Consider the following 15,326-nt stretch of genomic DNA (forward strand, 5'->3'; position numbering starts at 1 on the left):
GCCATCTTTGTATATCTTATATAAAAAATTTTTTATTTCACTACTTTTTATGGTGATACCTATGGTACCTTTGAGCACCTCTGTGTATTATTATCTTCTCCCTAGTTTTACGGAACGCTTGTCTTCAACAAAGAATATCATTGTGTCATCTTATATCGTTGTTATCAATATTAATATTAATAAATTATTAAACAGTTTAATTTTCGCCACATATTTCCGAGAGAATTAGTTGACAGAACTCTTACGACGTAATCCGTCTTTGCTCTTCGTGCGAGCGAAAATGCCATTTATCCATAAAGAATTCGTAATGTCAGCACGTAGTGCCGCGCTGTGTCCCGTGGGAAAGATAGATCCCGGCAACGATATAACTTCTCCATCCGTCAGTCTATCCATCCGCTTTGAGAAACGAGCTTCCCCATCACGCGAGTAATTACGAATAACTAGTCTAGTCGTAGCAACAGCGAGACTCGATGGTGGTACGAGTGAGTGATAAATCGAGCTTGACGGAGAGAGCGATGTCATACGTTGCGCACTGGAGCGTTCGCTAGCTACGAGCGTATGTGTTGCGTAGACGTATGGCGCATTTATACGGATCGGAAGCACTCGGCCAGAACATAGGGAACGTAGTCATCGTCGAAAGGTTATCGTTAGTCCTGAGAGCTAACTGGCGCGTTTAACGCGGCGAAATGCCTACGCAACGACCGGTAGAGCTTACGCCAGCCGCGAACGTGCTGCGCTTGATATCGTTGTTGTAACGATCTGTTAGAGCTTTTAGTGCATCGTTAAAAGATATCGACGACGCGCTGTGACCGGTCACTAGCGTGTGACTGTAACAGACGATATGCCGGGCAATTTTCTGCACGATGTATTTTTTTAAATTGATTTTGTGTAAATTAATCGCTTCGGAGTTAAAGCTCGAAGTTCGAAGCTCGCGACTTTCTTTGCTATCGTTCTTGCTCTTGAGCGTTAGTCGTCTCTCAAATCGTTTCAAGCCGTATCCTTCTTGCGCAGCCATAGAAACTTTTGGCTGTATCGAGGATGCATAAAAGGCGTTACAAGTATCATCCCCGTCTTTTCATACGAAGCGCGAGTCTTCCACTTTTCAGTGCTGTTCTTCCGGGAATTCAATCGGATCGAAGAGACTTGGCGATTTTTGATCTTGTTTCAGTCTTGGTCTTTGACATTTATCTCAGGCTCGATAAAATTTTACGACTGCACTGACCGATTAAAAAAGGCTACGTATGTGCGATTTTATTGGCATTTAAAAGATCTGCCCATTATGTATAAAGGTATCGTTTCAACACTCGGCCCTGTCATTTATATTTGCCTGGCAAGCTTTTTAAGTGCATATCAGGACTGCATAATCTCTGATTGAAGCAGTCAACATTGTACCAGAAAAAATTATGCTATACGAGTGCGTAAATGATCATTTTATTGATATTGCTGTGGACTATATTTTTATGCAACATATGTAATAATTTAATAATACGCATAATTTACCAATATTGTGTATTTATCTCAAAATAAGCGAAAAAACATATCGAATTTTTGTTGTAACAATAAAGTTAGGAATAGTTTTGCTAAGAAAACAAACATTAATTTATGTTATTTGATAAATTGCTTGCTCGCTTAGATCATTTTTTTTCTTTAGTATTAAAAGTAGTATATCTGGAGCAGCTTATACATTATCTCGTACTTACGTTTATATATTAAACAATTTCTACTTGATATTTTGTTGAAGGTAGTGATGAAAGAAACAACTGGCAGTTTGATAGTTTCATAAAGGGCTTAATTTGTAGGTTTTAATTAAGAATATACAGAGTAAATAGAAGTTTTTGATGGCAGTTCTTTTATTTGTTCTTTATGCAGGAAACATTGGTCGATATCCATCCAATAAATCTGATAGCTTCTGAATGGATAAAAAATGGCTCGTTCCATTGGATGACATGGAATTTAAGGATCGGCCTTATCTCGTTTAGACATATTTTGTAACTCTGTAACTTTTACTAGTTCTGTGATTATCTATCATTTATTGTAACAAATAAGCAAATCGAGAATTTTGTCCATCATTGTGCGAAAATATAATACTGTATTTTGCTTTTAAATTTGCATTTAAAAATAAATTTATTTTTTGCAAGTAGTAGTAAAGATTCGGATTCGAAAGAGCTCATGTACGAATAATAGTAAACCAATCTCGTCTATACCGAATCTATCCGCGGTACTCAAATCGCTTGACAGAATCGCATCTGTGGAAACGAACATCCGTACGATTCGTTTTGTTCACGTGTGATACGCGAGCGGGCGGAAGTTCCGTTCGCGAGTTTGTCGTTGGGCCGCAGAGGATACGGATGGTACGCACCGCAATGGTACACCAACTGTATCTGCCAAGCGTGCCGAGCAGCCCGTATCAACTGTATCCGTGACTCGGACGCGGACGTCGCGCGCGTCCAGGTAATTTGTCACCACTACCACCATCGCCGTCGCCGTCGCCGTCGCCGCCGCCGCGGCCGCGGCCGTCGCCGCTGTTACCCTCGCGCGGTGACGGTAGTGGTACCGGTAGCCATTCGTCCGATGGGCTTAGATTAATTATCCCTGTTCGGGATGTGCGCATGGTCAGGTGTCACAGCTTACGCATGGCTCGCGCCGAGTTCCGGACCGCTCGCTTAATCACCGACTCGACGATTTTTGAGAGCTTGGAGATTGGGATAACGATGGAGACACACAAACACATACGCAGAGAGAGAGAGAGAGAGAGAGAGAGAGAGAGAGAGAGAGAGAGAGAGAGAGAGAGAGAGAGAGAGAGAGAGAGAGAGAGAGAGAGAGAGAGAGAGAGAGAGAAGGGAAGATAAACTGTCGTATACTGTATTCAAGATATTACGATTTCGATAATGCAGAATAAAATTACGCGCGTGATATTACATCTTTTTTATCGTTAATCTTGCCTACAAACTTTATTTACAGAAATTTTTGTCAATACAAAAGAATTTGATCTGCTGCTTGCTATCATGATTTACCATGTAAAAAATAGTTTTTACATTTGGAGATGAATAGCTGAAGTTAAATATCGCACTTGAAAGGATTGTGCGCATATAAACTCAAAGCGTTTCCATCAATATAACTTGAAAAATTTAACTAGCCAGTTACGTAATCTTTTTTCTCTTTTTCTTTTTCTTTTTTTTTTCTTTCTGTTTCTTTTTCTCAGTCTACATCACTAGTTAAACACAATCTAATTTAATTTTTTTAAACGGTCTAATTTCGTAAAACCGTTCGAATAAATACAGCATGGTTGGTTGCACCTATCCCTTCTCTCGGCGTCCTGTTTCATCCCTCGTCAACCGCTGCTGGTGGACACGGAAATTGCCCGATCTAATTTCCTCTCAAACGTGCTTCCACCTTCCAAAGCTTTTCGACCTGCCGCGTACGAAACGATTTTCAGCTGGGCCGATAAATAAAGACCGATTCGATGAGCGCTTGTTAACTATTACGTTAAATGGTCGCCGGAACGCACTTCAGAGAACGATAGACTACAGTTTAATAGTACTATCTCTCGTTGATTTTACATTGAGTTAACCTGCGATTTTTTAGTTACCAATTTTTGATTTACAGGATTTTCGTTGTAGCACACATTGATTCACGATTAGTTTTGTAGCACGTCAATAATGAAACGAGAATAAAAAACTAATGAAATAAATATTCAATAATCTTATATTTAAGAAAAATTAGAAATTTTGCAAGATGAAAACAAATACGTGTTATATTTATATAATAACTTATAAAACCACTCTTTTACAATCATGCTGCTTGTACTGTAAATATACTAATCTGTTGATATACCATTATTTCTATAGAAATGGTCTACACGTGCTGATAGTACATATATTATATTATATTATATCATTTAACTGAATCTGATACACATGCATTGATTATCATGAAATTACCTATTACCACGAAAACTTCTTGCATGTCTTATACTTTTCAAGCAACAGTGCAAAACTTTCGTTGAGAATTCGAAGCCAAAGTTTCGCCATTGCAAGAACCAAGATAGAAGAGGCATCTCAGTCTCGCTTCATTATTAACTCCACTCGGAGCAAAGTGACTGAATTTGGCTCCATTGATTCTCGAAAGGTGTATCCGATACTTCTTCTGTCTTTCCTGAGATTGATCTGCAAACATTTTTGCAAAAACGCAAATAAAAGATTAAGTTTATTTCATGAAAAAGTTGTAATTCATTAAATTTTATATAGAATTTTGTCTAATATCAATATTTTATATATAATAATCAGAGAAAAATTATTTTTATTGCCAGACTAAAACTAAAGATTCTAATTTCTTTATGATTTTTGTTATTGCCTGTAATCTTATAGTATAGTTAATACAATTTTTCTGACAAGTCCAGTTCTCACAATCAGTGACAATTATTTTATAATCCATAAAAACAAACGTAATATCTTATGATATATTGTGATAGTTACATTATGTCACATAGATATAGAAATAGATATATATAGAAATGTTTTATATCTAAATAAGAAAAAAATAAATTTACAACTATTCCTTTAGTTCACTGTTTCTTTGTCTATACTTGGATATGTGCACCTGATCGCTCGAGTCTAAACACGATACCTATATGAGTATTCATCCAAAAGTACGCGCGTACGTCTACAAGATTACAAGATTAACTTGCTTTCAGACGCCATCAAATATTTATCGACCGGTTCTTCGAAGAACCCGCGCCCGCGGTGTGGTGCAGCAAGTTCGTCATTTGCCTCGTCGTACTTCCCTCTTGGCGGTTGAGACTTTGTTTTTGCAAACGTTATCGTCTCGTTCTTTTTTTTATTCGGAACTCACGCCGGTATGGCACCAAGTGGGAGGGTCTGCTTCGCGGTTCCGTGGTGGTTTGCAACTTCGAAATGATGCATGACCGACTATTGGGAGAATGCAAATTGAAAACCAATATCCCTCAAACCACGAGGTATGAAGGTACGTGTGGTACGAGCGACGATGGTTCCGGAGGTTGAACGGCAAGTAGAACTTTCGAGACAGAAGAAGAACTCCGTGTACTCCCGCGTGTTCCTCGCCGCGCCGCGCCGGTTGAGAAGAATCTCTTGCATCTGCTCTCGCCTCTTCGTGTCCCGTTTTCTTGTGGAAGATTAACATTAGAAGATAAACAGAGAACTCGCGCGCTTGTTTGTATCAAAGGCACTAAATAAATTAATTGGATTTATTAATTATTTTAACATAGTTATGAGAGAGAGACCTACGTAATGGAACGTTTGTTCGCATTTCTCAAAAGGAATAGTACTATTGAGAGATTGCTTTTTACACTATTATATATCAACTTTTATCGTTAAGAGGAAAGAAAAAGGAGCGATTTTCTATGGAGCACGTTCGCGGTTCCATTTTTCTTGGGCAATCAATTAAAGGTTAATTTCTTCTCGATCTCTTTTATAAAATTTTTCTTTTTAAAGCTGCAAATCTCTTCATTATAACTTCAATTTTTTTTAGTCTTTCTTTATCTTGTAATTAATTTAATAATTTCTTACAAAATGCTTTCACCCTATTTATAATATTTTGAAGCAAAACATTTAACTTTTATCTAGGACAATTACACATCCATGAAATAGTTTTGGATTTTATTACGTACCGCAGAAATGCAATCGATGTGTGAAGGGTAGCCATCGATAGTTAGAGCGAAAAGTTTTGAATCAAAAGCGAATTCGATTTGCTCTCGGTACATAGAAGAACTTTTTCTTTCTTTTCGGCTCTTTCCTTTCGTTACAATTTCTTTCTCCCCTCTTCTCGTCATCCTTCTTCATCCTCCTAGCTCGATCACGATTCTTCTTGTTTCACACATCGTTACTACGAAAGAATATAAGTCAAATATAGATCAATTTGTAAAGAACAAATCCAATTAAAGAAAATACGTTACATTTTTCTACTTTGCTAATGGTAACAAACTTTTATGCACTTAAACTTTTATGCATTTAATCATAGTATTTTAAGTACATAGTTGTTAATTGATTTGTTTATTATACATATAAACATATAGTATAGGTATAACAGTACCTAAATATTTTGATTTTGTGAAACGTTCTACATTCTCTCTTTCTCTCTCTCTCTCTCTCTCTCTCTCTCTCTCTCTCTCTCTCTCTCTCTCTCTCTCTCTCTCTCTCTCTCTCTCTCTTTCTCTTTCTCTCTTTTTATTTAGAAAGCCTATGTATTGTATAATATAGAAAAAATATAGGTAAACTGGATCTATTTTATTATAATTTTTTTTATAATTGCATTACGATGTAATTAATGAAATGGGTACATTTTATAATTTAAATCATAGATTTATCTTGAATATTAGATTAAAAATATAAGTAACGATAATGTACATGAGTAGCCCAGAACTAATTAGATCGAAAATCAGGAATGTTGACGATGCACTTTCGGACTAACACAAAATTTGGTAATCGTCTCTGCTAGCTCATTACCGTGGCTTTTAGCGAAATTACATTCTCGAGTTTATTAATCGCAGATCGTCATTTTGAAGTTTCCTCTTTCACCGTGATTTACGTTGGATGACATCCCTTTGGGCGTTGAACAAATATATGACATAATTCGTTTTACGAAGTTTTTATCAATCATTCCACTGTTTTGCAAATTTTTTTTTTAGATTGTAGCTGCACCATTTCGAAAGTTTACAATTTGTAAAATAATAGTCTTATAATTTTTGTAAAACAATATTTTACAAAAATATCTCTTTATATTCTCTTTTATAATAGACATATTTTTATAACTCGAACATATATTTGTATACACAAAAAGCTATTGTCGCACACAAAAGCAGATTTTTTCAATGTTTTTGTCGGACATTGAATGCAACGCATGAGTTATTTTAGCGAGTTATTATTTTAACTGTTATTAATAAACTTTTTTTCAAGTTCTATCAGCATTATATAGCAGTAGTCACTATAAAGTCGCTGACTATGGAAGATCATGAATCGTAGATAACATCTTTGACTGATCCTTTCTAAAAGAAAACCAGACAATGAGAAGCAGACAGACAATGTATAAGAGAATCATAAACAGGAACAAGGGTTTCCGGCGATACCCTTCGTTATCGTAGTTGTTTATCTCTTGTCTCCCTAAACTTAACCCAAGTGTGCCCATTGTCTCTTCGTACATTAAAATAATCGATTCAAGTTTCGCCAAAAGTTTGTGCCACTGCTAGAATTTCGAGAAATCCGAGTTTCCCTCGTCCTTTCATGTTGCTTCCTTTATCGTATCCTTTGTGCCTTGCGTTTTTTCTTTTCTTTGTCATTCGTTATGCAATTATCGCGTTTCGTTAAAAGTTGGATAAGTCTAGAGAAAACGTAGTACACGCAAAAAACAATGATAATAGAAAACGTTTTTATGCAAATTCCAAACAATCGAGAACATTTATTTTGCAAAAAAAGATACTCTCTTTTTAATTCTTTTTTTTTTTAATAATAAATCATGCGATTGGAAAAGAATTTTACTCCGATTTAATTCAACTGTTTAATCGAACATAGAGCTTCGAAGTACAAGCACAGAACTTGCAGCAGAGCTTTTCTAACCATAGGCCGATTGTCTTGTGATTGAATGCAAGGAGATATATGATGCAAGATAATTTCGTCGTTTGAGTCTTGGTCTTTGTCCTTTCAAAATGATGAAAACTATAACGATAATGGCAATGACAATCAAGGCGACTCAAAATATCGAAAGCGATAATGTTCTACTTTTTTAACATAGTATACTTTTAATAACATTTTTGTGTGATAAATGCACACATATATGGAGGGGTAAAAACCATAGATATAAGTCAAATTTTTTAAAATATTGATTTGTGTGCATTATAGATACAATTTATATATTATATAGATTGCATCTATGCACACGAGTCAGTATCTTAAAAAATTTGACTTACATCACTATGGCTTTTACCCCTCCATATATAAATCTTAAGACCTACAATTTAGTATTATTATTACCTAATATTGTTCAGTGTTTGTTTTTTTTGGCATGTCTTTTATACATTATTTATGATAAGATTGTTATTATTAAATGTTAGTAATGATAAGAAAGTAAAGATAATATGATTAAGCTGTAATTGTAAATTAACACAAGCAGTAAATTTTGGCGAAAAGATTTATACAGTTATTCGCTTGTTCCCACTTTGTTTCTCTATCTTGGTACATTGAACGTGACGGCGAATCTAGACACAAAATTGCTCTGTTGCACTTTCGGAGGTTCACATTGAGCTTCAGAAATAATTTCATGCCAGAGTACGGAGCAACTTCTCCCGTTTTGCTGGCGTTTCGTACAAGTTTTGCAACTGTTCGCTGCGATGTGCGGTGGATATTCCGCAGTCTCGTACATTCGTAGTAGTTACGATATACGAAATTAATCTGGACTAGCCAAGTTATATGAATACGAAAGCATATTCGCCGCAGATATAAATATTGTATTTGTTTAATGTAAAATAACGCTAATAGATAATAAATAGTCATAATTATTACGAGGATATATTTGTGGAAATCAGAAGAATTGAAAGGATGAAATAAAAAGATATCTGGAGGGTTATACATATAACGTTCGTAATAATTGTATTGTACATAATAAACAAGATTTATCTTACTTAAAGTAACACATTTATATTAGCATAACTGTGAATTATTGATTTAGTAATTGTCTGGAGTATAAGCATATGAGAATAACTTGGACGATACTTTAAAACACCAAGGCCTTTGGGATACATGAAGGAAGCGAATATAAAGTTTGGCAACGGATGGTCTCACAGAAATTTCAAATGCTCGATCTGATCTCAAGGGACAACAATCTCATCTCAGAGGTGCGAGTAACTTTGTCCATTTTGTCACCAGTTCGTGGAAGTTTCGTCACAATTCGTGGTAGAACATCAGCTCATCTTTTCCGCGCATCGACGTACTGCGGATAATCTAGCAATTTTCAAAAGCTCGCAAAAAATTTTGATTATTTTAATTTTGAACTTTCGTTTATGATAAACGGATAAACGTGGAGGTTGTTATACAAAAAGAAAGAATAAATTAAAATACGATTATCAGCAATATGAATATTATCAATTTAATCCTAAAATAAAACACAGCTTTATTTTTCTTTATTGTTTTTATTTTTTGCTGGAAAACATTTCAGATATTTTTATAATAGAATTTTTTAAATTAAAAATACTCAAGATTTTTGTATTTTTCCGTTTTTAATCAAATATGCATAAAACAAGTATCCTATTTTTTAATATGCTGTATTAAATATTCTATAAATAATTATGAAAAGTATTAATCACAATTAATTACATAAATAGATATTTTTCACTTTTTTGCTTTAACAAGTATAATAGGAATAATATTTTTCAAATATTTTTTATATCTACCCAAAATATTACACAAATGAAAAGTAATAGATTATTTATATGCATAATACATTTATTTGTGCAGATCAGAAAATTATTTGTATTTAAATGAACAAGTTATTTAAATTAAATTTATAAGACTTTAATTAGCAATTTTTTTGTTATACATATATTTCGTAACATTTCCTTAGTAACATAAAATACGTAAAACGTATCTTTTTTGTTTGAATATACATATACCTATAATAACATCGAGCTTGAACTTTCCAAGATTAAATCGTCAAGTGATTTCTAACTTATAAGGATAAATTTCTACTCTGCTCGCCCGCGGTTTTTGTCTGTTTTCCTCGCTTTTTACCATCTTGGAATCTCGCCCGTAATAACGTCATTTTGCAGCGTGTTCCACATCCGGTCCGAGAAGGTCTTGACATCCGCCAAACGTCAAGATGACGTGGATAAAATACCGAAATTGTTTCGCCTAAGCCATCTTAGGTGAAGCAGCCGTCGTTTTCACGCGCACGGAGCAGCGCGGACTCATACGTGCAAAGCTCTTCGCGCCGAAAGTAATACCACGCCGATGTTATATCACGAATACTTACCTCCCGTGGAGAAGCGATATTTAACTTATGAATATTTGCCGACGTACGATATGAGGTTTGCGCTTTTCAAGCGCTAAGTATGACAGCAGAAGGAGGAACGGTGCATGGAAAGCGGGGATGAGGAGAAAAGAGCGAAACTTATGTCTTCTGCAAAATGAAAATATATGTGCATCTTGTACCAGATGCGGCGTCTAGCTATCTTTAATATGTGTTTGAATGTGTTTTGAACCGACATCTCAAGTTATTTTTGCATTTTGGGATTTAGCTGCAGTGATGCTGTAGAATGATCAAACGCTTATTCTTGTGTGCATTGTGTGTATTATTAAAGCGCAAAAGTCATATAGTCTTATTAGATTTCCAAATATATAAATTAGATATAAAAAAAAAAATATATATATATATAAAATAACAAACAACAATAATAATACTAAATATTTAAATATTTGAAATACATAGATATCCAATGTTGCATGTACGAAATCGCATATCACCAGCAATTCGCTTTAAATTTGACATCTAATTGTAAGCCGCGAGTAAAGCCAATATATTTCTCCGGTATTTTCTTTCGAGTTGACCTTTATCTGCTTGACCGCGACAAGAATGCTGAAAGTGTTAGAAAAATATTTCGCAATTTGGAGAGAGGGCCATAATGGATGAAAGAACACGGCGCAGTGGAAAATCATGTCGTCGATTACCGCGAGCGGTTCTTTGAGCCTGGCACAGCTCGCCATAATCCTTTCAACGCTGAAAATTTCCCCTACCATATCTATTCCGGCTATCTCACTCCTTCCTCCTTCCATTCCTCTTTCTCTTCTTCCCCTTCTACTTTCTAGTTCCTACCATCGCATCGCCCGACCGATATGACGCCGCGAACGAAAAGGGTCCTCCTTAATAGAGCTTTTCTTATTTCCTTGCACCCTCTCGCGTTCTCCATTCATCTTCAAATCCCCTCTCCTCTGCCGCCCCATCGTCTTGCGGCTTAACGGTTCGTTCTGCTTTTGTTTCTTCCGCTTTATATACGCCGGGCTTCTGAAAAATTTCACGCTGACTTTCATGCTTGGAAGAAACTTGCGACGCGGTGGGTGGAACTTTTTAAGGAAACTCTGTGGAGCTTATTGGAGCCACTTCTATAGAATTTTTCATGGATATCTTGTTATATCGATAATTAATGTGCCTATCAATCTTCCTTTCCTCGTTATTTAAAGACATTTATATTAAATAATTAATATATATTTAGTCCCCAAATTAACACAATAATAAGAATACTTGTTAGTTGTTACACACATGCCAAATAAGTATGTTATAATTTTATTAGCTTCTTCATGTTTATACCATTAAAAAGGAGCTATTTGAAAAGGAGTAGACAAATACAATTGTGATCAATTGAAATACACAATCAATCATTTAATATATGCAACCTATATATTAAAAATACTTATTTAAGTATCTTCAATATTGTACTAGAAGTGATGATCATATACAAACGTAGTTAGATAGTTTATTAGATTTACAAATATTCCTACGACATGCGGTGAAAACAATGGCATATTAACTTCTTGCATTTTTAGTGATTAAAAATTGCTTGATTAACGAAATAATGGAAACCTATCGTTAATTTGCCAACTGCGCTGTGAAATATATGAAAGTACCTAAAAGTCCCGACCTCGACACATTTCAACCTGTCGACTTAAATTAGGATTCCTCTAATTAAACCTCACTTATTGTTAGACGAATACGCGGCCGCCGCGCCGCTGTAAAGACAAGACTTTTCCTAAATGTCTTATTATTCCATTCATTAAATCGCTTTATTGTTTTCCGAATTCACAATTTCAGATAGAATGAATACGTTTTCTATACAAATTTTTCTACCATTATTTTTGTAATTATTATTTATCTATTAAATTAAGTGATGAAAAATCATTAATTTAAGATTGAACTTATGACTTGTAGTTATGTTTCAAAAAATTGATTGACGTCAATGAACTTTTCCAATATTTAATAAAGTGCACACGCGCGTGCGCGCACGCGTGTGCGTATCGCGTGTGACAGTTTTGGTATTTCGGTTATTCTGTTAAAAGTATCTGTGAAAAACGGCAAGTGTTTCTATAGTCCATCAAGTACTATTACGTGAATACGTTACATTTTTAACTCTATCGTTCGACCGTTTTGACGTAATATCGATAATGGTTATCGTGCCACTGATATACAGACTGATCGAATAAAATTCGTTTAAATTCTTTGTCAATGCACTCGTATGAAAACGATGCGATTAACCCTCTGATATACTATCAATTTTTTACTTTTTCTGATCGTTGATATAATTTAAAACAATAAATGAATTTTTATGCTGTGTGTTTGCACGTTACGTAATCTTATCAATAAAAGATATACGAGAGACCAAAGAATAAAGTAAACGTCTTGATATATTAATATCTTTAAAATTACGTATGTGATAAAGGAGGTCTAGCTAACTAGTTTAACTTGTATTTAAAAATTCGATCATTAAAATTTATTTTTATATCTAAATGTGAAATAAATATCTTTATATAAATTATTAAAAATTAATAAAAAAATAATCACACCATTTTTAATTAACTTTGTACGTAAATTAATATTGTTTTAACATATTATTAATATTTACATACAGGCATGAAACGTAATATTATTTTTTAATCTTTTTTAGCAGACCTAATTTCTTAAAATTTTCTTCTTCTAGATCTCATTTTTTTAATACAAAATTAAACTGCTTTTCTTTTATTTGTTCTTGTGATTGCTAACTGTGTCTTTCTGTATTGTTAAAGAAGCTTCCTTGTATAGGTATCAAAATTTTATAACATGTCTTTCGCTTGTTCAATTTCTTTTTTAAACAACCGATTGCAATGCGTTAGTCAGTCGGAATAGTTCGAACGTTGTTGGGCAATAAATGGTACATCAACTTCATCGGTACAACAGATAACAAGCTCCATTGCAACGAAGCACAGTCAGATTCCCTGCTGCAGTGCTCCTTCGCTCGCGCGAAATTACATATACAGCTCTATGTTCTCACGAGTGTGTTTACGATGTATTCGCGAGCGCGCACACGCACGCGCGTATCCTCCTATATACAGACAAACGGTTCGCGGTGCAGATCATGCCGACGGATTTGGAATCCAGAATGTCCAGGGGTGTATTGTTGATTGTGGCCAACGATCGGAAATGAACTGATCATCCGATGCACGGCAAGCTCGTCGTTTGCCCGTGACGTACCGTGCCCTCGATAGAAATTCACCTCCTTGCCTTGTTGTCTATCCGTCTCCTTGTTTAACACAGCTCTTCGATTTCTTCCGTTCTTTCTTCTCTTTCATTCCTTCACCTTCTATCACCTTTTATTTCTTTTATTATTAAAGTAGGTATATAATTCGGAACGCAATAACAAACTGTTCTGAGCCCTTTGATTTATTTATTGATTTTTAATCTTTGAGCCTCTTTATATTTATTGAATATACTTATATCTCGATGTAATAATTCTCGTATTTGATTACATTGCAAATATACTTTTACCTCATACTTTCACACAACTATGTATTATATAGTTAAAAAAAAAAAAACAATTTGTCTATCTCCCTCTCCAATATTACATTAGTATTTTTTATTCATGATAAAGTGTTATTACATAAATATATTATGATGTGCTATGATCGCTGCGATGCACGATAATGTATAATGTAGTGCAACCGAATATTCATTACATTTATTCGTCTTTACATAACAATATACAACTATTTGTCCATCTATATGATAAGATAAGAAATGTAATCTTAAGCAATGTAACTACAAGACAATACAGATTAATGAAGCGATCATGCAGAACACTAGCGACCCCACCCCTTTCGACTCTCTATCTTATCCAGAGAAACCTCTCTCTGGGTTTCTCTCCACTTATCTGTCCGCCTCATTCATCTCGTGGGACTGAGTGCAGCCTGAAACCGTCGACCTTCCATTACACCCACGAACATAATCTTAATCTATTCACCGATAAATACAACTTTGAGGAATATTTCGCGGTGGAGTTTGAGCCAACCTTCGTGCTCTCCACGAGTATGCTTTAACCTTCGTTAATTTATCACGGTTGCGACGTTATTCCGTCTTGGTATTGCATATAGAAACGGAACAGCATTTTATCTTAAATGTTTGCCTCGCTGAAATCTGAAGTATTTTACTGCTTAAGGCGCACTGGGCGCACAGAATACTTGTATTAACTATTTACACATAACAACTTTTATTTCTAAAACGTTTTTACTTATAATAGAAATCATAAGAGTAGTAGTTAAATGGAATAATTTAAAATTTAAATTATTAGTTAAATATATTTTCGAAGCATTAGGTAAGTCCATTGTGGAATTGAACAAATGAATGCCGATGCAATTGCACCGAGATCAGAAGCTTGCAATACCTAGCTACTCTCAATCCATGCAATGTTCCTTTTTATCCTAGGGAGAAAATATCCGGCTAATAAAGTGATATCGGCTCGCAACATTCTATTTCTTTTCTCCGACTTCTATTCGACTACTTTCGATACTGTTCGAACATTGGAGGAGAAGAGAAAAGGGAAATAATTCGCCCGGGCACGGCGAGCTTGGATAAAGAAAGTTCGATTGGAGGAGTAACCTCTTGTTCTCGTTGCCGCCCCGCGGCTGGTCGGCATAGCACGCTGCAGGGAAATAATAAACAAAAGTTTGCGCGAAACTTTGGTTTTAAAATGATATTAGCTGGCGGGTATCGGATACGAGCCGTTGCGGAGACGCGGAGTTTTCCTATGTACGAGTACAAAGTAATGATAAACTTTCGAACAAGTCCTTTCACCGACTGCTCGCGAGTCCTGCCTGATCTTTTTAAGTCTACCTTTTCCGTCTGTCTTTTCCTTCATCTTTGTTTCTTCTTCTAGCCTCTGCAATGTTTCCATCTTTTGTTTCCTTGCCCTTCTCTTCGATATTCTCTTGTAGCGTCTGATTTGCCGCAACAAGTTTTGTTATGTTCGCGGAAATTCGGAAATCTCTGTAAAGAGAGAGATGTATTTTCTTTCTACTGATAAAAACAGCCTGTTGGAGGTTTGAATTGCCGATAATCGTTCGAATTACTGTAGATATTATGGCTATCTGCTTGTCTTCTTTATTCTTCTTTTTTATTACATTTTTTCTCTCTATCCCTTTTATTACATTGACAATTTTATATGAATCCGTGTAAGAAGCGGAAGACTGCGTTGCTTTTCGAACCTTCTTGTTATTGTCGAAGATCGACAGTAACAAGAAAAATTCCACTAATAATGAAAACTATCGAGATAACAACGGAGA

General features: G+C 35.2%; 1 protein-coding gene across 1 annotated transcript in view; it reads left to right on the forward strand.

Annotated features, from left to right (window-relative positions):
- The window catches only part of LOC139773039 (uncharacterized), a 291,846-nt gene that overhangs the window by 141,203 nt on the left and 135,317 nt on the right, over positions 1-15,326 (forward strand). The window lies entirely within an intron of this gene.

This window comes from Temnothorax nylanderi, unplaced genomic scaffold, assembly GCF_030848795.1.
Source record: "Temnothorax nylanderi isolate EJ_2023f unplaced genomic scaffold, tnyl_v1.0 TNYL_tig0056_pilon, whole genome shotgun sequence".
Classification (NCBI taxonomy): domain Eukaryota; kingdom Metazoa; phylum Arthropoda; class Insecta; order Hymenoptera; family Formicidae; genus Temnothorax; species Temnothorax nylanderi.